The following is a 24,253-nucleotide window of genomic DNA, read 5'->3' as shown; positions in this document are numbered from 1 at the left end:
TGGCAAGGCTTTCTCTGCACGACCTCAAATTTCCAGTTTTACTTTTGCCCTCCGCTGGATGGGGTTGCTGTGCAACTGGGCTCTAGTTTTTGAGCTGAAAGAATATTCTATAGGAAACCACTCTATAGAGAACGCAAGCAAATGAGAGCCCAGCACTTCCATCTGCTCTCTTCTAGTTCGGCAGGTTGTTCTCATGACCAGACTAGTTTCCAGGCATTTGGAAGACAAGAAGTGAAAATTTGAGGTGCAGTTTGAGGCTAGAAGATGGGAGAGGCAAGGCATGGGGGCTGGGAGGAATTAAAGGAGGAGGGGACTGGCTCTTGCTGAGATGGCACACACCTATTCATGTGCTAAGAGAGAGAGAGACAGAGAGAGAGAGAGAGAGAGAGAGAGAGAGACAGAGAGAGAACCTAACATTATTTACTTTAAAATATCATATTTTATTAATTCTCTGAGAATTTTTACAGTGTATTCTGATTAGATATACCCCAACTCTTGCCCCTAATTCATCCCTGACATACCCCTTACTTCCCCCTTTTCTCCCAACTTTATGTCCTCATTTATTGTTTTAAAAGTAATCTATCCAATTTAATTTGTACTGCACACACACACACACACACACACACATATGTGTGTGTATATATATATATATACATATATATATATATATATGTATATATATATATACATACTTACTCATGGGTGTGGGGCCATTCACTGGAGTACGGTTGATCTACCAGGGGCCAAGCTATTAAAGCAAACTGCCTCTCCCTACCCTAGAAGCAATCAATTATCAATAGTTCTTCAGGTAGGGGTGGGGCTCACAATTTCCTCTTCCCCCTCCACATTGACTGGCTTGATCTTGTGCAGGCTTACACAGGTAACCAGAGCTTCTGGGAGATCATGAGTGCCAATGTCCTGTCATATCAGAAGATGCTGTTTCTGCCCAGACCTCTGGGCATCTGACTCTTATAATCCTTTAATCCTTTGAAAGCCTAAAGATTACCAAGTAAGGTCCTTTGCTCTTTCCAACATCCCCCTTCACTCTCACCAAGATCCTACTCTTGAAAGACAACCAGGAAAGATGTATCATTTATTCCAGTCACCATTCCTCCTTATCACTACACACATGCTGAGTGCCTGTATAGTTGTGTCCCATGCAGGGCAAGGAAGGAGAAAAATCCTTCACTAGTCCACACCACAGCTACATTTGGTCAGGAATGGATTAAGAGAAAGTTGGATGGAGAAAATGATACTTGAAGAGCCTGGGGGACTCTGGGTTAAGTCCTCTTCTAACGAATGCAGAACTCTTAAATGGCACCGGTGGTTCTTGAGCCCCATTAGCCCCGGAGCACTGTATCAGTCTCTGTGTGGAGCCTTGTGATGCATCCTCAGTCCTCATTTTTCAAGTCAGGGAAAAGTGAGGCTGATAGAAGCCACTCACTTAAATTTACATAGTGGGTGGAAAAAGCCATGGCTGTTATTAATGCAGAAAACTCCTGTGCCTCTGATCCGATGTGGATAATTATCTCCACTCTCCTGCTCTTTACTCCACCCACCCCCAACCCCTGAAGCCTTCTTGGGATAAGCCACTATCTGCTCTTTAAGATGGCTACCTGCTGTCACTGAGTCTCTGCCCTTATCACAAGAGTACATTGGCTGTGTTTTGAGATGCCGTGTACTTGATCTTCCCCCACTCAGGCTGGTAAACCCTTTGGGATCATTCGAGATAAAAAACCATTTCATAAATGTAGCTGTATTAGAGAATAAAATAGTTTATAGGGGACTTCAAGAAAATTACATTAGCTTGTGTCTCGTTTTTATGGAGTGCCACTGTTCACGTTGTTTTATAAGTACAGAGAGGGCCCACAGTGGATTTATTAGAGTTGAGTGATCTCCCATTTCTTTTTCTCTGTGGCCTGCATTTCCTCTCCGGTGGTGTTTGAGGATTACACTGTACAAATTGAGAGGCGGAGTGTGGCACACACAAAGTGACTCGGGAGGTCTCCAAAGCCCCCAGCTCCACTGGGTGCTGATTGTTCCCTGTGTGAACACACAGTGTGGGACTCCCACAAAGGAGTCAGGGCTGTTGAATTGCCCTGGTCCCACTGTGAGGAGACACTGGGCGTCTCTGTGCTTCGAAGTGCATTTGCAGAGGGCTTGCTGGTGCTCCTGCAGGAGTTAGACTAAAGGGCTTCAGAAGCCAGGCAGGAAAACACTGTTCCCCATGGATTTCCCACCTCCCGGGGAAATGGGTACTTCACGTTTCTCTTGATACACATAGATCATTTAGCCATTTCAGGAACTGCTTCTTCCACACTGGGAATTGCTGTTAAGTGTGGAGGATTCAGTAGGTAAACAGAAGTCGGCTGTGAGCGCTGTCGGGATGGAATGTATATTGTTATGAAGAAAGCAGGTTAAATCAATCATTCTACAATGATTGTAGTTGTCTATTATGGGCTGGCTACAAAATATCCCTTATAGGCTCACACATTTGAACACTTTGTATCCTGCTTCCTGGCCTGTTTAGAAGGTCATGGAGCCTTTGTGGGTGGCGCCTCACCAGAGGAAATGGATCATTGGTGGGTGAGCCTTGAGCTGTGATGTCCTGACCCCCACTTCCTGTTCCCTCTGCTTCTGGTTTTTCTTTTCTGTTTTTCTCTCTTTTTTTTTTTTTTTTTTTCAAGACAGGGTTTCCTCTATATAGCCCTGGCTGTCCTGGAACTCACTCTGTAGACCAGGCTGGCCTTGAACTCAGAAATCTGCCTGTCTCTGCCTCCCAAGTGCTGGGATTAAAGGCGTGTGCCACCACCGCCTGGCTCCCTCTGCTTCTGAATGCAACGGGCAATGTGCTCAGCCAGCTGCTTGCTCTTACTGTCATGGCTTCTGCTGCCATGGTTTTGCAGACATGATGGACAGTGTCTCCTTAGAATTACAAGCTAAAATAAATCCTTTCCACCCTTAAGGTCCAGCTGTGAGGACATCTTATCATGCTAACACACTGTTGCTTAGTCAGTCTGGCAGGTTGGTTGCAGGCCTCCCTTGTACACCAAGACCTACAGATGTTTGAGTCCACTATATAAGATTATGTCATATTTGCATAACATATAGAGACTCTCCAGCTTTCTTTGGCTTAATTACAATTTTGACTAACATGTACATAGTTATTATGTTGTATTCTTGATGGAATGCAGACACGAAAAAAGCCACTATCTATTCGGCACACATATCTTTTGTTTGTTTTTAAATATTTTTGATCTGCAGTTACACAGATACGTGGAAAATCTCAGGTGGACATGGAGGGCAAACACCATATAATTAGAGTTGTTATTGGACAAAGGGAAAGAAATTAGCCTATGAAAATGTCAGAGATAGTAACTCAATGTAAACCTCAGATATGGGGTGCAGGAGGCCTCCCCTAGAGTGTGGAGGCGGAAGAGAGTTTATAAGGTTGGGATGGAGTAGAGCCACACTTGTAGGGACAGAAACTACTTTAGGGACTATGGTTAATACCAATTACAAACTTAATGAATTCTAGAATCACGGGGATTCTGGGTAAAGCTATAGGGGAATAACTTTGACTAGGTTAACTGAAGTGGGAAGAGCTAGCCACTGCAGGAGGTACCATTCCCTGAGCTGAGATACTGGACTATAGAAAACGGGGGGATGAACTAAGCACATACATTTGTCTCTCTCTGGTCCTTGACTATGGATGCAAAGTGGCAAGTTGCCTCAAGTTCCTGCCTCTGTGACTCCCCCACGGGATAGACTATGGCCTCAAAAGGTGAGCCAAAGAAACCCTCTCCTCCCCTAAATGGGATTTCATCATGGCAACTGGCAAACTGTTTAGTACAGATGGAAAGCTGCTTCCAGCATGGACGGGGCTCAGGGAGGTGTGAAGATTCGGCTGTGCTGTGCTGTGGAGAGTTCTGGGGCTCTGGAAGGCAGAGACACAGTCTCAGACTCAGGACACCTGCTCTGATGCCTCAGCTGTGGCTCACAGCAGCCCCTGCCAAGGCTGACTCCAGCATGACACACTCTGGCAGGGAAGCACCTCCCTGTATGACTGCATCTCCACTCTGAATCACAACAAAGGACAGAAAAAAAAAAACGTGTACTCCAAATGATTTGTATTGAGAACTCCCTGTAATTAAAAACCTCAATGGACGTGTTTGGACTAGCCGTTTTTTAAAACAGAGGGGACACATCACAACAGACCAGCAAAAAAGAGCCAACCTCCTTTTAACGACAAAGAAGTGCCCAGGGGACACCAGAAGGCAACTCAAGTGAAACTTTGGCCTCTGTCATTCTTTCTGAGAGGCACCCTTTACTGGTTCTTTGTGCCACATTGACATGGAAGCCTGAGGTGCTGCTTTCATCTGGAAGCCTAGAAAATGACAGAGGATGCTCATGGATACTGCTGAGCTTCCCAGGAGACACTGCAACATTGTTCACTGGGCACATTTGCAGATAGGATCCTTTCTCTCACTGTCTCTAGCTTCCCATTTTTCTTTCTGGCTCCTGACCCCCACTGCAATCTCCCAACTCAAGTATCCCACTTGGAAGTCTGATGGGCACCACAACTTAATCACATCACTCACCCTAGGCCAGCTCCTGCACAGTGTTCTGAAATCTCAAGGAAAACAGGGTAGCCAGCCACCTGCTGGATTAAACTCAAGTCTCAACAATCCTCCTCCACTGCTTCATGGCTCTATCTTTATGAGAAATGAATTCTCCAGTAACCACCCACCACACGCTCAGCATCTGCCCAGTGCTGTTCTTCATACAGTGACATCACCTCCTGGCATGCTATGATCCCCTCACTCCTGGACGATGGAAAGCACTTTCCCTCATCTCCAGCTTCTCACTTGCCTTCCCTATAGACAGTCTTGACTCCCCCAGCCAGACACTGTTTCTAAAAATCGAATAGGACCTTACCAATCACTTCATGACTCAAAATATACAAGGCACTGCCAGTACTATAACAACTCTGAAAGTTGATTTTGTTTTTGTTGTTGTTTGTTTGATTGATTGATTGATTGATTGATTTTGTAAAACAAAGCATGCAATTACCACTTAACCTAGGCACTACATTTTTGGGTCTTCATCTCAGAGAACAAAAATGATCGTACAAAGAAACACCTGGACTCAAATGTTCCATGTTGCCTTATTGTTGTGGTTTGAATATGCTTGACCCAGGGAGTGGCATTATTAAGAGGTGTGGCTTTGTTCATGATAATGGATAGTGGACTGAACCTCTGAACCTGTAATCCAGCTCCAATTAAATGTTATCCTTTAATAAGTGCTGCCTGGTTATATTCACAACAGTAGAACCCTAACTAAGACAGACGTTGGCACCAGGGACTGAGATATTGCTGTGATAGCCTTAACCATGCTTTTTTGGGGGGGTTGGGGGGCAAGAATGTAGATTTTGGGACTTTGGATTTGGAAAGCAGTGGAATGCTTTAATCAAGGCTGGCTCACAGGTTCAGAGGTCCAGTCCATTATCATTAAGGTAGGAGGATGGCATTATCCAGGTAGGCATGATGCTAGAGGAGTCAAGAGTTCTTCATTGAAAGAACGACAGGAACAGACTGTTTTCAGGAAGCTAGGTGGAAGGTCTCAAAGCCCACCTCAACAGTGACATACTTCCTCCAACAAGGCCACACCTCCTATGAGTGCCACTCCCTGGGCCAAGCATATTCAAACCCATACTTATGAATCTCTGAAGGAGTGGAAATAACTCAGACAACCTTCAAAACTGTGTGACTGTTTCAAGAAATTATGGTCTATCTGCACCATAGAATACTATTCAACAGTACAAAGGAATTTGTAAACTTAATAGAGCAAGAGGAACTTGGCAGGCAGAATTAATGTTGATAATCAATTGACCTTCAAAATGGGGAACTAAGCCAAGATTTCCCAGATGAGCACAGTTTACAAATCAGAATCCATGAAGGGAGTCAAGGGGGTAAAGAAGTTGGTACAGTGCTTGCCATACATGCCTGCAGACTTGAGCCCCAGAAGCCATGTAAAAATTAGCATGGTAGTGTGAGCTATAATCCAAGCACTGGGGAGGCAAAGACTGGAAGATCCCTGTGGCTTGCTAGCCAGGCACTGGAGCTGAAATGGTGAGCTCCAGGTTCAGTGAGAGATGCTGTCTGAAAAAAATAGAGAACAACTAAGGAAACACACAAACCTCTGATCTCCACACACATGGGCGCCCCATCTCATCTCCTCTTGCTTTCACTAACACACACACATGCGCACACACACTCACTCACTCATGCACGAGAAGGGTGGTGGACATGTTGAAAGGAGACATGACAAAGAAAAAACTGACTGAGAGATGTGACTGATGTGGCTTTAAGATAAAGGAAGGCGATGTGATCCACATGCCAGAAGTGTAAGGCAATATGTTTCTCTCAAGAGACTCCAGAAAGGAAGGCAGGCACGGCACCATAAGTTTTGAGCTAGTAAATTTGCAGCAAATTCAACAGCAGGAGGAATCTAATATGGGAGACAAAACAGCTCTTAAAATGCCATGCAGGTTTGAATGATATGAATATCCCTTAACTCTCTTGCCCTAATAAACACAACATCACCCTTCTTGTCTTTCCAAATAACTCATGAGTCTGAAGCTCAGGAAGAAGGTGAAAGATCACACAGATTGCCAAGTAGGGCCCTACAGAATACTGGAGGAAATTTCCTCATTTTGTATACACTGTTTTTGTGAAAGATAACTATTTATATCTGAAACACAAGTTTCAAAATTGGCATACGGCCATCTGACCATGAGCACAGCTAGGGCAGTCTTGTTCCTCATTGAAATGCCACACTCTAGACTTCAGTAACATCATGACCTGGCCATATTCTGGTGTCATTTATCATCTCATCTGTATACATTGGGCAATTTAAGTAGATTTCATTTGTCTCCAGCACTTAATACCTGCCAAAATGGAAGGACACTTTCAGTCCTAGAGCAAATACTCCTAACTTGTCCTTGATGCCCCATGAATTCTCCTACACCCTCCTGCATACCACTTCCATGCTGAGCCCAAGTTAGTTACTGTGCCTTCCTCAGTTTAGCTGTGGTTGCTAAAGATGACTGCATCCATGGCCTGTGACTGGTGAATCCCAAGATGAATGTCTCCTAGAAGTGTGTACTAGGCTATGCCTTCTCCACCGAACTCGATACTCAATGATCACATGCCTGTTTTTGTCTCTTTGTGTGAATCCTTTAACCAAAAACCCTTACTATCTCAGTTTAATTCCTGTTGCTGTAATAAAGCACCCTGACCAAAAACAACTTAGGAGACAAAGGGTTTCTTTTCACTCATTATTCCAGTTAGTCTATTACCACAGCAGGATCTGGGATTGTGAGACAGTTTGTCGCATCAAATCCACAGTCAAGAGTGGAAATAAATGAATGCATGCACACTTGCTTGCTTGCTTGCTTGCTTGCTTGTGTTCAGCTTGATTTCTCTATTCTGATTCTGGAGCCCCTGCCTAGGCAATGGTGCTGCCCATAGAGCACCACTGGGTCTTCCCACCTCAATTAAGACAACATCTACAGACATACCCACAGACCAGCTCTGTAGATAATCCCCCACTGAAACTCTCTGTCCAAGCCATTCCAGGTTGTATCAGATTAACAATGAAAGCTAGCCACCACAATGACCAAGCCTAATAGGCTCATTGCTTCCTTTCAATTCATTTCTCTACCTGCTTTCCCAACATCTAGGAATGCTCCTATCACATAACCAGTTCCCTGTGGTACCTTTGCAGCTTGCTCTGTTTGTTACTGACACTAGGCTATCTCTGGGTCCTTTTACTCTGACCTTCTAAGTCTCTCAATTCCTCTTTGTCCTTGTTGCAGAAGTCCAGGCCTCAGTAGGGGTTGGGGGGATCAAAAGTCAGCTCCTGAGCTATCTGGCAGGTACTGGGATAAGTACTTCTGTGTGATTTATCCCACGTATCGCTACTGGTAACATGATGAAGTGGGTAATTATGTTATTCTCACTTTTAAGAGCAGTGGTTGATGCTAAGAGAAGTCAAATAGTTTTTCTGAGGCTAGACACCAATGGAAAGATAGAATTCAGATTCCAAAGCTTTGGTCTGGCTCCCACTAGCATCAGAGTATTTGGTTAGAAACCTGTACATTGCCGGGCAGTGGTGTCGCACACCTTTAATCCCAGAACTTTGGAGGCAGAGGCAGGTGGATTTCTGAGTTCGAGTCCAGCCTGGTCTACAGAGTGAGTTCCAGGACAGCCAGGGCTACACAGAGAAACCCTGTCTCAAAAAAAAAAAAAAAAGAAGAAAAAAAGAAAGAAACCTGTACATTTATGATTCTTTAGATAGTGTGCATATATCAGATCAGGTAGATGAAAGATTTCCAGGTAAGACCCTGGGTTTCCAGGGGGATGGATGTAGGGTGGGCCTTGGAATATGGGGATTACCTTAAACAGTGTCTGCTGCATTTCAGCTTTGACAAGAAGCCCTGCCTTCTCCAGGCCCCTTCTGAAGGCCTCAGTCAAGGACTCCAGCAAAGGATTGCTTTAGCTTTGCCTTAGGAAGAGACACTGGCACAGAGATGAGTACCTGTTCTTCATTCACCAAGCCACCCAAAGCAGTGATAGGAGCTGGGAAAATGGCTCAGGCTTAACAGTGCTTCTTTCTGCTGGGCGGTGGTGGCGCACGCCTTTAATCCCAGCACTTGCGAGGCAGAGGCAGGTGGATCTCTGAGTTCTAGGCCAGCCTGGTCTACAGAGTGAGTTCCAGGACAGCCAGGCATAAAAAAAAGTGCTTGTTTCTTATTCTGCTTAGTTTTTATTGTAACTTGACACAACCTACCATCACTGGGTAAAAGGGAAGCTCAATTGAAGAATTGGCTTGATCAGAATGGCCTGTGGTCATGTCTGGGAGAGGGTGTTTTGATTGATGGTTGATATGAAAGGGCCCCACCCACTGTGGGCGGCACCATGCCTAAGTAGGTGGTCCTAGGCTGTATAAGAAAGCTGAGATGAGCTAGTTAAATTCATAAGTAGAATTCCTCTATGGTTTCTGTTTCAGTTACTTCTGGTGTTCTCACCCCAACTACCCTCAGTGATGGACCCAGAAGGCTAAAGTAAAAGAAACCCAGCCTGGTCTATGGAGTGAGTTCCAGGACTATACAGAAAAACCCTGTCTCAAAAAACCAAAAAAAAAAAAAAAAAAAAAAAAAAAAAAAAAAAAAAAAGAAAAAAGAAACCATTTCCATTCCAGGTTGCTTCTTGTCAGAATATTTTATTACAGCCATAGAAAGGAAGCTAGAAACGCCTCTTTCAGAGGGCCAGAGTTTGGTTCCCAGCATCCACTTCAGGTGTCTCACAGCTGCAGGTCTCTGTAGGGAATCTATAACCGGCTTCCAGCCTCTGCAGGCACCCTCACACAAGTGTATACACACACACACACACACACACACACAAGAATAAAAATCTACAAAATTTCCAAAGTTGTAATAATGATTACGGTTAAACAAACAAACCATTTAGAGGTATGAACTGTAGTAAAAACACTGGCCTCCTTGCATAGGGTGCTCATTCCCTGTTCAGCAGTTTCCTCCACAGCTCCACCATCTGTTTCCTTCATCCCCGTGACAAAGGCTAAGAAAGGCTACAGCAGTGGTCAATGTCACATGGTGGGTGAGAGATGCATGCAAGTGCCTGTGTTTGATCAGCATGAGAGACGTGTTCTGAGACCAGGTTGGCAGATGGAAGGTGCGTGGGAAGTGTTTACTCTCTCTGGGCTTGGGGTCATCATTTGAGAATGGTCATGTGACCATCACCCTCCCTGGGGATCTTTATATACTGAGATGTTCTAACATCTGACACTATTGGTTTGAAAATATGTTTGTTTGGCAAAGGCTTGTGCGACCCCGGCCCCTTTAATGCTTCCAAGATTGCACATGACTGGAAGTAAAGTTCCCTCCAACATTTCCACAAGGTTATTCTTATAGAAACCTAACTACAAGAAATTAGTATATGTCCCCAGGGAAAGACCAGTGTTTCCTGATTTCCCTCAGACTGAGAGATGTTCCCATGTGACCATTTGCTGACCAATGCGATAGGAACAGAAGCGACAGGTATCATTTCTCAATTATACATCATGAGGGAAGAGGTTAGCCTCTTCTGCTGCTTCTCCCTGAAATGTGGCAGGGGGTCAACCACAGTGGGCAGCAGTTTGAGGAGGCCAGTGAAAACGGCAGAGCCAGGACTTTATGACCTAGCCTCCTGGCCATCTCTCTGGCAGAACTGCTCTCTGCAGTACTCTCTGCATCTTCTCTCTGAGTTGCAGCTCCACAAAGTCCCCACTGCAGCCAGGACTGCTTTGCATGAAGCAGCACAAAAGAGAGAACCAGCTAAGTATCCCTACTGAAGCCACTGAGCCTGGGATCTTGGCTGGGACGTCTTAATCCCCATCTGAGCTAATGTGAGGAGAGAAATCCACAGAGTACAAGGCATAAAAAGAAGACGTTTTAAGGTACATCCTTAGCCAAGTCTGCCTGGCACATTCAAGAAATGGTTTGCTTTAGCTTGACTTTGAACATCTGATAGGAAAGGAGGTGAAAACAGAAACAGAAGAGTCGGTAGTTTCTGGGTCACAGAGGACATGCCCTACTATGTAATCAAAAATGATCTTGAACCTGGAGTGACAATGATCCCGGAAGAGTTCTACAGAGGTGTTGTATGATTAGCCTGGACCCGCAGACATATCCTTTGCCTGCCTGTCTTCTGGACTAGAGCTTGGAAAGGCTACAGAGAGGAAGGTGACTGAGATACAGGGTGAAGCTAGGGAGGAAGGGAAGCGGGTATGTCCTGGAGACACATACGAGGATTTCATACCATCTGGCAGATGGGAGGAGGAAACTGTAAGAAAGGAACAAAATCATCCAGGCCCACGTCTGACAAAGGCAGGGTAGGAGGGGTCACTGGTCTGCTAAAGTACAAAATGTATCCTAGGGGAGAATGTAGATTTAAGACTTGGCTGAGGGTGGTGGTTGATGAGTTTTAATTTTGTGGTTGTAAGATTAATTCTGTAGCGGTAGATCTGTATTTGCTCGTGAAACATTGACTGTGATAAGCAAACAAATAACAAACCCACAACCAAACAAAAGAGCAACATTGACACTCAGTTATGTCATAGAAGAACTTCCATTTAGCTTTTTCTGTGTGTATGTATTTGTGTGTGTGTATATACATGCCTATGTGCATCCAGGTGTATGTGTCTATGTGTGTGCATGTATATATGGAGACCAGAAGACAACCTTGAGATTCTGACCTGAAGAAGCATCTTTGAGGCCAAAGAATCTCAGTAAGAGCTGGGATCCACTGATTCCGCTAGACTGGCTGGCCTGGGAGCCTCACAGATTCACCTGCCTCCACCTCCCATAATACAGCTACCAGCTCATACTACTACCGGCTTCTAACAGGTGCCTGTGACCGAACCTAGGTCCTTGTGAGTGAATGACTGGAATAACTGGAGGTGCATTACTGACTGAGGTGTCTCCCCGGTCCAGATTAGGATTTTTATAACCACAGAACTGGTTAACATCCTGTTTTCCTAATAATTAGAATATTATGGCAAGAGAGAAAGGCAGATTTCCTCTGGCCACCACCACTATTATGGGTAGTCATAGACTGTCTTTGGATTGAGAAGGATTGAACAGACTCCATAACAGGTCTCCAGTAGTTCTTGCTGTGAGGGTGGTCTCAGCCGTGGCTACACAGCACATCTCCAGGAGCAGCTCCTGTCAAGTATCACTTCCTCTCACTGGATTGTGTCTACCTTCATTTTCCCACTGCCTTCAAGGTACCCAACACGGCGCTGAGTTCTCAGTAAGTGCTGAGCACAAATACTAAGGAGTCCAATAAAGAGTCCATGTTTAATAAACGGCCACCCATCTATGCTTTAAATTCTAGCTATTTAGAAACTGCGGGCCAAAAATATACCAGATGCAAACATGCATCACTGCACCCAGTAGGGTTAAGGAGAGTCTGTGTGGTCATAAACTAAACGAGCAATGAGAAGGCTGAAGCATTCATTATTTAAAATGAAAGGCAAGACCTGCAGGGACCGAGGCCAGCTTGAGTCACTTCCAGTCGGGCCCTCATAGTGTCCCTCCCGAATGCCTCAGGAACCTAGAAATCAGACATTACAACTGTGTGGCAGTGATTTTTCTCCCCTGCAGGAGCAGCGTGAGACACACAGCTTGCTTAATTGAACGGCAGATTAAAGCCATCAATAAACTCCTGGATTGCTTTGGAGAGAAAAAAAAAAAACTTGGCAGTGCCTCAAATGGTTAAAAATAGAGTTACCATAAAACCTAGTAATTCTCCTCCCAGGTGGATAACAGAAAGAAACGAGAATGTGTCAATAGAAGCTTATGGGCAAACTTTCATAGCGGGGGTGGGGATGGGGTTGTCAGAAAAGCCAAGCATGGGAGAAAACTCTGCCTGTCAATCAATGAACATGTAAACAAATGTGGTATATCCATACAGTGGAATAATATTTGACAAGGTAAAGGAATGAGGTGTAGATAGTGGCTATGGCAGAGATGCATTTTTAAAACATCATACAGGGTGAAAGAAGGCAGCTCCTCCAAAATACATATTCTGTTAACAGAAAATGCTGAGAAAAGACAAGGCCAGAAAAACATGGGAAAGGATTTCTGGGGTGTGTGGATATGATGGAAGAAATGGGGCATGACTTCAAGGCATATAAGATTTCTTTGGGGCTGATGAGAACGTTCCAAGATTGATGGTGGTAATGGGTTCATAGCTACAAATACACTGCAAACCATGAAATTGAACATTTTTAAATGAATGAATTATATGGGATATGAATTACAGCCCAGAAATAGCTGACGCATAAAAATATAATTCTATCTCTTCTCAGCCTTTTGGCTAAGATGAAGTTTTGATTCTTTCGGGGTTTTTTGTTATTTGTTTGTTTGTTTTTGTTTTTCCCTTAAAAACAATATCTCAGCCATTTAGACAGAAGTGGTAATAGAATCCCATGGGACAGTCCATATAAGTGCAGAGACTTCAGACAGATGATTTCAACGCACAGAGTTTTGGTTTCCTCACTTGGAGGACCAGATGCAGTTGTTGGATGCTGCCCCATCCCCCAGAATCCACAAAGCCTGTTTCTTTCTACTCCTCTAGCTGCTGGAATGTGCTCACACACACAGCCCCTTCCCAGCATCAGGTAAATCAAAAGTTCTAGACGCTGTACTTGAAGAGACAGTTCTCTAGACCATCATCAATATCCTTATGAATGACATAGAGCAAGCCAGGTGTGATTCACAGTGTTCCCCTGTGAAGCAAGGCCTCCTTCCCTTCCCCAGGCAAACCCTTCATTCCTGAACAGTGCCCCTGACATCACTTCTCACACAAATACTGTGCACAGAACCCCTTGTATCTTAAACTTGGCAAAGGAGGGACACCAACTCAAGTCAAAGTCATCAGCATGTATGTTCTCCTGGTCCATGGGAAGATATCACACATGGGATGTTTCAATACCATGCCTGGCCACTCACTATTGATCCCATTGCCATTACTATTTCTTTTTTTTAAAAGATTTATTTTATTTATTTTATGTGTATGAGTACATTGTAGCTGTACAGATGGCCATGAGCTATCATGTGTGTGGTTGCTGTGAACTGAACTCAGGACCTCTGCTGGCCCCGCTTGCTCTGGTGTAATTCACTGTAGTTGTCTTCAGACACACTAGAAAAGGATGTCAGATCTCATTATGGATGGTTGTAAGCCACCATGTGGTTGCTGGGATCCGAACTCAGGACCTTTGGAAGAGCAGTCAGTGCTCTTACCTGCTGAGCCATCTCGCCTGCCCGCCATTACTATTTCTATGGTTATTATTGAATTGACTTGAATTTTTAATCAGGTCTTGGTCCATCTGGAAGCCTAATACAGCCTCACAGCGCATCTTATCACTGTGTTCCCTATGCCATTACTAAGAACCCAGCTCATTATTTTTCTCCAGCTGATCTGTGGTTTTTCAAAGACTCTATCTAGCAAACTGCATGGCTTGAGTAATAATTCATTTGCTCACTCATGTTTTATTAATCAAAGACACAGAACTGCCAATCAGAGCTTCGAGTCAGAATAAAACGACTGAGGTTGTCAGGCAGAGCTAATACCGTTCAATCAAGAGCAAAGAACCTTGGTGTTTTTGTTAGTTTGAGAGGCTTTATCACTTGTAAAAGTATGATTAGATTAGGTTTGCTGAAATCTTTTAAATGGCTCCCTGACCGATCTCCACTGCTACAATGTCTCTTAAGACCCAAGAACCCCATGTCAGCAATCACCGATCTAATAAAATTCATTAAGAAATATGTTTGTTTTGTTATAAAAGTTGGAGCAATAAAAGCTTTATCATCAGATTTGGCAATAACCTTTCTTTGTATTATGAGAAAATAAAGGATAAATGGCTGTTTAGTAATGTAGTTTTTATTTTTTTTACATTGACCTTTTTACAGTGAAACAGTCTCATATCTAAGAGTTGTTGGATTACACAAAGATGCTGAGCCATTTAAGCTCCCCACTTTAGCACTGAGAGATTATAGTCTGTGAGGAAAACATTGTAGATAGATAATAGATGATAGATAGATAGATAGATAGATAGATAGATAGATAGATAGATAGATGGGTGGGAGGGTGGGTGGATAGATGGGTGAGTGGATGGATGGATGGATGGGAGGGTGGATGGGTGAATGGATGAATGGATGAATGGGTGAGTGGATGGATGGGTGAGTGGATGGGTGGATGGATGGGTGGATGGATAGGTGGAGAGAAATAAGCTAAGGGCAACAGTATAGAGGGTGGTCCAGTTCTTTGTCACTTCTGGCAAATGTCACTTGCTGGCACAATGTTCAAGCAGATATGCTGGGATATGGCTGGGCTATCATGATTCTATTTCCTTTTTCTGCTTTGCCTTGTCCTTGGGCAGAGCACCTGGCAGCCTTGTCTTTCTGGCTTCTGGGTTGGTGAGGGGCATTTGCTAGAGATCAGGAGATAAGGTATCCTTTCTCCTGGTTTCTTCTGAGAGCACAAGGCTGGCTGCATCTCAACCTAACAGCACATTGTCCATAGAGAGCTGCACATCTGGCTCTGGGTACCACATTTATTTTCTATCTAGTGAGGTCTAAAGCAAGAGTAATAGTGTACTACTTCCAGATGCAGGATAATGATCCAACTCTTTGTAGTTTCCCTTGGTCAAGTGGGTTTTACTATGTTTTAGAGACTGGTTTAGTTGCACTCCATATCTCCAGCCAGGACCTTGGCTGACATCCATAGTGATTCTAACCTGAAACAGAAGAGCAGAAGACCCTGTTTGACGTGGTATTTTGGGTCAGCATCCTGCAGTGCAGGAAAGATATAAGATGATGGAATTAGATCTGGAGGGGCTTATGCTGCACAGCCAGCCAGCCAGGATTCTTACTGTACAAGATAAATGACTCACATAAAGTTCAGAGTTAGCGTGAGATTCACTAGCAGGGTCTACAGAAAACACTCAGCACACTGCCAAATACATCATAAATAATTAATAGACACTAACTACTGATACCATATTCTAAGGTCTGCAGGGGGAAAAAAAGCCTATCCGTTCCATCTTTACTGACAACAGCAACCATTGCTTCTCATATTATTTGGATTCAAATTCATATTAGAGCCATTACTTCAGGTAACAGGAAGACATACCTGCAAGAACACTAGCCAGCGACTTATCAGGAGCTTTATGGTGGCCAGGAACTGTATTCATATCTGTCTAGTCCTTGCCTCATAGAACACACTGGCTTTATGAAGGGCAGTCGTTTCAAACTATCCTCCCTAGTCAAGGAAATGGAGGCTAGCAGACAGAAAAAAATCTGCCCATGTGTGACTGGTACAAACTTGGTGGCAATGGCATTTGAAGCCCCATCTGTGTACCACACGGGGCAACATCTAGGCTTCCCTGTTTAAGATATTGTATCAGCAAAGCTAATTCTGAGCAACTTGATGGGCATGGGGTTAGGCTGTCTGTCTGTGCATTTATCATTGTCAAAATTCATTTTGACAAAAAAAGTATGCTGTAATGGTACACTGAAGGCTGCTCTAGCACTGCATCCCAGGGATAATAAACAGCAAAGCGACCTGTGTTGGGTTTGTGACCCTGTGCAGGGAACGGAACTGGAATGGCGGTGGGGGTGGGGACCCTGTGCAGGGGGCAAAACTAGGGAAGCAGGGGCTGGGAAACCCTGTGCAGGGATGCAGGGGTTGGGGGGGGCATCTTGTAAAATTTGCATTGAGCGAGGTTGACAAACAGATGTGGTGGTTTACTGGCATCATCTCTTTGTGGGACCTCTGTGACTCTAAGAAGGAAACAGAACACTCAGGAAGACCCATCGAGTCTCTCTGGTCCCAGGGCCCTCAGAGCTAAGCTAGGTGGACAGATCTATGTCCTGATGTCCTTGCAGAGTCACAAGACTCCCATCTGGGAGACAGTTAGAGACACCAGGCAAGCATAAGTTGGGGAAGAAAGGGTTTCCTCTCTGCAGTCCCCTGTGGCTCCCCTTGATGAAGCAGAGCCAGTGGTTTTTCTGGGCTGCACTCAGGTGTCTCATGATGGAGACAGGGCAAGCCTTGGAAAGGCACCTCTATAAGACAGCAGTGCATGGCTGCTGTAAACTGAGATGTGCCATGCTCTAATCTGAGGATCTGCATCTTGGTGATGCTGGGATGATGTCACTCCCATTCCTACTTCAGGGTTTAACAACGTGAATGACACAGAAATGCACACCTGTTGCCACTCCCATGCCCCCAGCCAGGAACAGGCTGTAGGACATCAGTTGATTCTGCCAGTTCAATCAATGGTCAGCTGCTTCTTTGAAGAGTACAAGCATACCTTTCATCTTCAGAGATCGGCACAAGGTCTGGGAAGGGTAAAAAGAAGGGGTAACGTTTGGCCCACTCCCTGGTTACATCTACTTTTGTAGCAGAAGAAATGCCCGTACACACGTGTGGGCCTGCACATGCACACACATGCAGTCTCGTGCACACACCAACACATGGACAGTCTGTGTATAGATAGCCCCAGGCACTGATTATGAGAAACTATATCAGTGAGAACATTCTAGAAGGCTCATTGATTCCAATGCCCAGATACAACTTGGGTTCCCTCCCTTCATGGGTCATCCAGTTTTCATTTCAAATACAATATATGATTATTGTTATGGGTTGATGTATATTCTCCAAACCCCCCCCCCAAACAAAAAAAGACATTTTAGAATTATAACCTATAACTTTATTTGGAGGTGGGCTCTTTATGGAGGCAATTAATAAGATAACATAATACAGTATGTTTATAACCAAGGGAACATTGGGTGGTGAGAGAGACATGCACATGGGGTGAGGATGGCATGTGGGGGTAAAATCATGGGTGGGTGATGCATCAATATGCCAAGGATGCTGGACACTGGGCACACCAGCAGGAGCAGAAAGAGCAGCAGAAAGAGAAGCATAGTTCGTTCTATACCACTTCGTAGAAAATGAACATCTCTCCCAGACTCCAGAAGAGATTGATAAACTTTTGCAGTTGTTAACCTACAAGTTCCCGGCACTTTGTTGTAGCACCTTTGACAATAAGGAGTAAATCCACCCAGCAATGGTCTTTTCCATTCCTACTTGCTGCTAGTCAGAGAAGATTCCTGCCGCTTATTCCAAGAGGAATCCAACCGACTCTGCCACAGGGCATGCAGCTTAGCTTCTGACGCTGAACGGCATCTTCAACCCATTGCCTAAGTATTGTGGTTCCTTATCAGAACAGTCATGGGATGTTTTCGACTTGGAAAGCAAAGTGACATTCAGTGGCCACCCCAGGGACCAAGGTCATGCTCTAAGATCAAAGAGCAAGTGAGTCCGCCCAAGCAAGCCCTTCAGATGCACAAAGGGTAAAGAATACAGCCCACTACAAAGAAATCCGGTCTTCTCTAATGCCAGCGCAAATGTCAAACAAAACAAAACAAGTGCCCTTGAAGGTGAATTTTGTCTCAGCCCCTCCCAGGAAAAAGTTAACTATAAAACAAAAAAACATGCATTAAAATATTAGCCCTGGTAAAAATGGCTCAGAGAGCCCCTGTTGTAGGCTGAATGCTACCCCTCGAATAGATTTCTCTGGCCGTGGCCATTTTGCACAAGTAGCCATGGATGTGCCCTTATTGCACTTGGATCTTTGTAGTTGGAATTAAGTTAGGGTGAACTCCTTAGGGAAGGTTCTAATTCCTTAAGACTGTTTTGTTGTTGGTGGTGGTGGTGGTTGTTTTGTTATAGAAAAGGTAAGAAATACCATACAAAAACACAGACATCCAGAGAGAGTGCGTAGGCACTAGCAGAAAATACACAGCTATAAGTTAAAAGAAGCCTGGTGCCACCTGAGCTGGTGGTCCAGGGAGGATCCTCCCAGGGCTCTGACATCACCTGATGTAGGACTTCAAGCCACTGTAGCTGCCCCAAAACGCATTTTGTTGCTGAAGCTATGTGGTCGGCCATGATCCATGACCATAGACCTAGGATATAAATAAAACCTCTTGGAAATCCCTCTAGAGTGGGGAAGGCAGCTCAGTCAGCAAAGGGCTGGCTGGATAAGTGTGAGCTGATAAACCCTATAAAAAGAGCTGCATTCAGTGACCCGTGCTTGAAATCCCAGCACCGGGAGGTGGAGGAAGAAACGCCATGAGTAAAAGAAAGGAAAGTACATAGTACACTTACTGCTCTTCCAGAAGGCTTGAGCTTGGTTCCCAGTGCCCACATCCCAGTGCACACCCGCCTGTACCTACAGCCCAAGGGAACACAACAAGCTACTTGAGACAGCATGGGCACTCCACCCACGTGGTGCATGCACGCAATGCATATATGTTTTAAAAAGTGAAAGATTTTAAATGTTTCCAGTATCTCAATGACTAAACAATGGTCATTCGGCCATCAGAGCTGAGCAGTGATATACTTCGAGGCAGGAGGACCAGATGTCTGGTCCCTTCTCTGAGTGGTCAGTAAATTGTCTGCATTTGAGTGGTATTAAGAAGGCAATGGAGAAAACTGGAGGGAGGGCAAGGCCTTCTCCTCCAAGTCTTTGAAAGTGGCTAACAGCAAAGTTTTGCCTGATGCTGTGCCCTTAAGCAAGATGTTCTTAGAGAGAAATAAAAGGAAATGAGAGGTCACCATCATAGTGTCTGAAGAGCTTTCCTGTCACTTCTCTGGAAAGTTTCCCTTGACTCTCAACTGTTCTAAATAATGACTTGTTTTGTTCTAAAAATAATTCTTCTGCAAGGAAAAAGAAAACAGAATTATTCAAGAGGAGCAGGTTAACAGGGACATGCTAAATGCTAGAGTGGAAGAAGAGATGAAGAAATCAGTGCACACATGCCCTGCCCTTTGCTGAATTTACTGTAGATGAGCCAAGAAAATCATCCTTAGTATTTTTAGACTGAGATTAATGTACTTGTAGACAATTTTAGAATATAAAGAGGTCTAAATTGAACATCTGCTCTTCCCTGTCTTGGTCCTAGAGTCAACCTTCTGGCTTAAAATTTTAGAAAGCAAGATTTGGCAGAGTAAATACATAATTTTGACTTATGCAGATAATTTGCTTGTGGGGCTTAGGGTATCAAAGTAGTTTTTCATTTCTGTGTTTTGACAGAAGATTAACTTCAGAGTTACCGACTCTATTAAGCACTGTGCGACAATGTCTTTCAATGTCCATTAAATAATGCTTAGTACAATAAATGTTAAATTACCAAGTTACATCTCCATAAATACATGTGAAGTCCACATGAATGCCAAATGAATCCAATATGGTCATTTCTATTACAATAAATGCCAAATGAATTCGGAGCAATGAGATACTTAAAATGTCAAACACTTCCAGCCAGTCCCATCACGAATTCATCACTGCTGTGTGACATTACATACTGTAGAGGTTTCCACTTTAAATGCCATCTCTCAGCCATTCATAAAAAAATTCCACTTGAGCAATGGGGTTCCATTGAAAATATGGAAGACAAACTCTAAATCTGGAAGAGCAGTATCAAAATAGCCTTTCTGGACTGAGATTCCAAGCCCCTACCCAGACACCCACGGGTTTAATATTTGAATAAAACACAGGCAAAGCATAGAGCTGTGGCTCCTATAATTTTACATCTGGAGAAAGAGTTTCATCTTGTTGGTTAATTCTTGAGATAGAAGTCTCTTTATAGCTCACCTTTATAAAAATATACTTAGTTTTGTATTGGTTTCAATAATTGAGAATCTGGGGCAGGTGGTGGGGAGGGTGGGAAGGAACATTACAGAAAACACAAGAATGACATCTTATTCAATGATGTAATAGTTTCATTCTCTAATGCATGACATGATAGCTCTATCCTCTAATGTGTGATGTAATAGTTCTATTCTCTAATGTATGACATAATAGTTCCATTCTCTAATTCGTGACATAATGGTTCTGTTCTCCCAGGATCATTCCCAAGTACTTGCTTTGCAGCTGAAGCTGTTTTCAATATCCTGAAAATGTACATATCCCCCTTTACCATCACCTGCCATGTAGTTCTCACCATCCCTACTTGGGGTGTAGGAGGCAGGAGTAGGTTGGCAGAGAGGTCAGAGCTGAGAGGAGGAGGAGTTAGAGAAGCAGAAGGGCAGATGCTGTAACAGGATCCTATAGGCTTAACATTAAAATACAAACTGCCTAATGTTGCTGTCAGCTGATCAGCATTTGATACTAATCACAGCCCAATGAAGAGAAATCCCTTCAGAGTCTCAAACATTTGCTATAGTTTAGCATCTAAGTAGAGAGACTGCTTTCTGTTCTTAACAACAATGCATGTGTGTAATCTAATCTGTTACAACAGTTTTTCAGTATGTGAATATATGCAACATAAGTGTAGATTTTTGTTTAAAACATCTGTAACCCTGCTTTAATGGTTGTACATATAAATCACTTTGGCTTTTGGTGAAGATCTGGGTGTGTATATTTAAGTTACTGACTCATATATCAGCTACATTGGTTTGAGATTTTTGTCCTGTTAATGAATCAAACTCAAGGCTCATTTTATATGAGTAAAAATGCTTTCAATAGGAATTATAAGCTACTAGTAAAATGTGTTATAATTAATAGTTCTGTCTTTGAACTTAAATGTTTGAGAAACAGCTGATGTCCTTTCTTACACTATACCTATCTATCCATCTGTGCATTGATCTAGCCATCCATCCACCCATCTATCCATCCATTCACCATCCATCCACCCATCCATCCATCAGCCATCCATCCATCCTACCCTTCCCATGCATCCATCAAGTCTTCTCTCATATTGCCCTCAATACATTAATTTATTCATTCTCAAATTTACTTATTCATTTAATCAACAAATTAAAGTTACCTAGTGTGTCCTAGTTGTTATAAAACACAGGCAAAATGTGCCTGTTTTGAAGGATACTGTTCTGTGTCATTTTGGTTGTTGTGACTTATATCCTGGCAAGAAACAATAAAAGGGAGGGAAGGTTTTGACTTACAATTCCAAGTCGTTATTCATCATTTCAGAGAAGTCAGGGCAGGAACATCACATACATAGTAAAGAGGCGAGAGGGGGGAAGAGATGGAGGAAAGGGGAGAGGGGGAAGAGGAAGAATATGTCTTCACTTACTGCTTGCTTTCTCTACTTACACAGATAGCTTTCTCTACTTACACAGTCCAAGGCCCAGCCCACAAAATTTGTGATGCCCACATGTGGGATGAGTCTTCCCACCTCAATGAACAGTCAAGACAGACCTTCACAGCAATAGCCAAATCCCACATGATGTACATAATCCACTGAAGTAGTCTTAATAGATGATTCTAGACAGTAGTCAGTTGATGCTGATATATATATATATATATATATATATATATATATATATATATATATATATATAATCAGAACTCTCTTCCCTGTCAAAATCAGTAAATAAGATATGCCACATCTAACACTGGCATATCCAGAATGTACAGGTGTAGGTATTGAACTGCTGTTATTAAATCAAATAGGACACAAGGCTGGATGGGTATGGAAGAGAGGAGAGGTACATCTGAGAGAATTAAATTACATTGTATGAAGGTTCTCAAAGGACTAGTGAGAGGAGGAGGAAAGGAAAAGACACACATACACAGAGAGAGAGAGAGAGACAGAGACAGAGGCAGAGACAAAGAAAGAGAATATACAGACTGGGGAAATAGGGTGCCAGTAGTAGAAGACTGAAAGCAAGAACTTCACAAGGGAGCTGACAGGCAAGTTGGGTTTGCCATAAGCTAAGAGACTGTCACCATGAGAAGGATTCGGAGGCAGTATGGGGATGACTATTCTATCATGACTTCTTATATAGGACCATCCATCGGCTACCTAAAATCTCTCTGCACCATGGTTTTAATGTGAAGTACCCTCCACAGACTCACACATCTGAACTTTTGATCCAAGCTGGTGCTGCTGTTTTGGAAGGCCCTGTAACCTTCAGGAGGTGGAGCCTTGCTGGAGGAAATGGCCAACTTGGGAAGGGTCATGAGATTTAACAGCCTGACCCCACACTGGGTCTGCTCTCTTGCTTCCTGGTTTTGTGCCATGTGACCAGCTACCTCAAGTTTCTGATGCTATGCCTTCCCTGCCTGCTTTTGTGGACTGCATCCCTGGGGCATTAGAAGCCAAAACACCAATCCTTCCTTAAGCTTCTTTTGGCTGAGTTTTTAATTAGGGAAAGGTCACTAATACAACCTACCTTCCTAATCCATCCATCCAGTGTCATGAACCCTATGAAAAAGCCTGTATGTGTTAGAGACAGGCAGTGATAGACAGGAAAGCAGGGTTTCTCATCTAGGTCAGCTGGGTCGATTGGGGTCAGACATTTAAGTTATGAGTTTTTGTTCTGCACTCTAGGATGTTAGCTGCCCCTCAGGTCTCTTGCCACTAGATGTTAATAAGGCCTTTGTCCTACTTCTGTGATCCAGTACAATAACAAAAGTTATCTATAGACACTGTCAGCAGTCCCTGGGAAACCACTTCCATGCCCATCCCAGTCAAGAGGAAAGCACTTCCCCATGTACTGCCTCTCAAACACAGCCTGGCCACTATGCTGTTCAATGACCCCATCAAGGAGTCTATGAAAGCACAGTGTGGACATAGGACCCTCACGAACATGTGGAGTGGTGGTCCTCTTTCCATCAATCTAAGCCCTATCCCTGCATGCCACCCAGCAGAAGCCCAGGACTGGACAATGTCATAAAAGGAAATCCCACAAGTGGTATTCCAAATTAGAGCTCTCCATAGCCTCTCTGCTGTGCCCAATAAAGAGAGGTAAGGCATGTCACAGACTTTCAGCCCTAGTAAGACAATTCTTCTGATCTTTAATGGCAGTAATGAATTAAATAATGGCTAAGTAATGAATTGGGTTATTTCCTAAGGCTGGAGATCAAGAGAAATTAAATACTTAATCTCAAGGGGTCTGAATTGATGAAGGCTATTTAAGTGCCTTCAGAACTGGAGAAACAAAGGCTGAATACTGCAGAAGACAATACTGCAGGCAACCTCTTCCTCCTAGGACTGCAGACTCAGCTAAAGTGGACAGCTGGAGAAGATGCAAGAAAACACAGGATCACTTGATTGCTGAGGGAAGCCAAATCTCTCCACAGAGGCCCCTTGCTCATTATGTGTGCACTTGGCCTTGTTTACACCAAGGACCCAGATACTGAAGTTATAGCCAGCTTGTGTCATTGGCTGCAGACACCTAAATTACAACTTGATTGATATCTCCCCAAGCGCAAGAGCAGGCTTAGATTTCTTTGTTCCCCAAAGTGTCTTAAGACATAATATGTGTTCAGAAAATGTTTGATAGACTTGGTGGAGGCTTCTGGTGTTACCCTCGATGTTGCTTTAGACTATCTCTTGCCCTACGACAGTGCAGCCACTAGGGAGAGACTCAAAGAGAAGCGCCGACTTCATCTGGAGGTCCTTCATTTTCTTACACATTCTGATGTCGGCCCATAAACTGCTAATATTGATTACTTGGGTCTAGACACCATAAGACAAACCCTTCACAACCACTTCAAACATTTCTCCAAAATTAATTTCAAGAGGCCTATTCTGGAAGTGTACATTATAAGAATGGGTTGATGGAGCAGGAGAAATGGCTCAGCATTT

At 43.7% G+C, this 24,253-nt stretch overlaps 1 protein-coding gene and 1 long non-coding RNA gene across 2 annotated transcripts in view; both read right to left on the bottom strand.

Moving 5' to 3' along the window:
• Positions 1-24,253, bottom strand: part of Cdh13 (cadherin 13) — a 1,053,312-nt gene that overhangs the window by 719,946 nt on the left and 309,113 nt on the right. The gene's annotated exons all lie outside the window — the stretch shown is intronic.
• LOC116070259 overlaps positions 15,169-24,253 on the bottom strand; it is a 74,873-nt gene continuing 65,788 nt past the window's right edge. Inside the window, exons 2-3 of the long non-coding RNA XR_004110328.1 lie at positions 16,840-16,972; positions 15,169-15,366 (exon numbers count right to left, since the gene is read on the bottom strand). This is a non-coding gene — a long non-coding RNA (uncharacterized LOC116070259). The remainder of the gene's footprint in view (positions 15,367-16,839; positions 16,973-24,253) is intronic.

Source organism: Mastomys coucha, unplaced genomic scaffold, assembly GCF_008632895.1.
Source record: "Mastomys coucha isolate ucsf_1 unplaced genomic scaffold, UCSF_Mcou_1 pScaffold22, whole genome shotgun sequence".
Taxonomy (NCBI): domain Eukaryota; kingdom Metazoa; phylum Chordata; class Mammalia; order Rodentia; family Muridae; genus Mastomys; species Mastomys coucha.
Note: the sequence above shows the minus strand (reverse complement) of the source record. Positions and strands in the feature narration are given on the sequence as shown.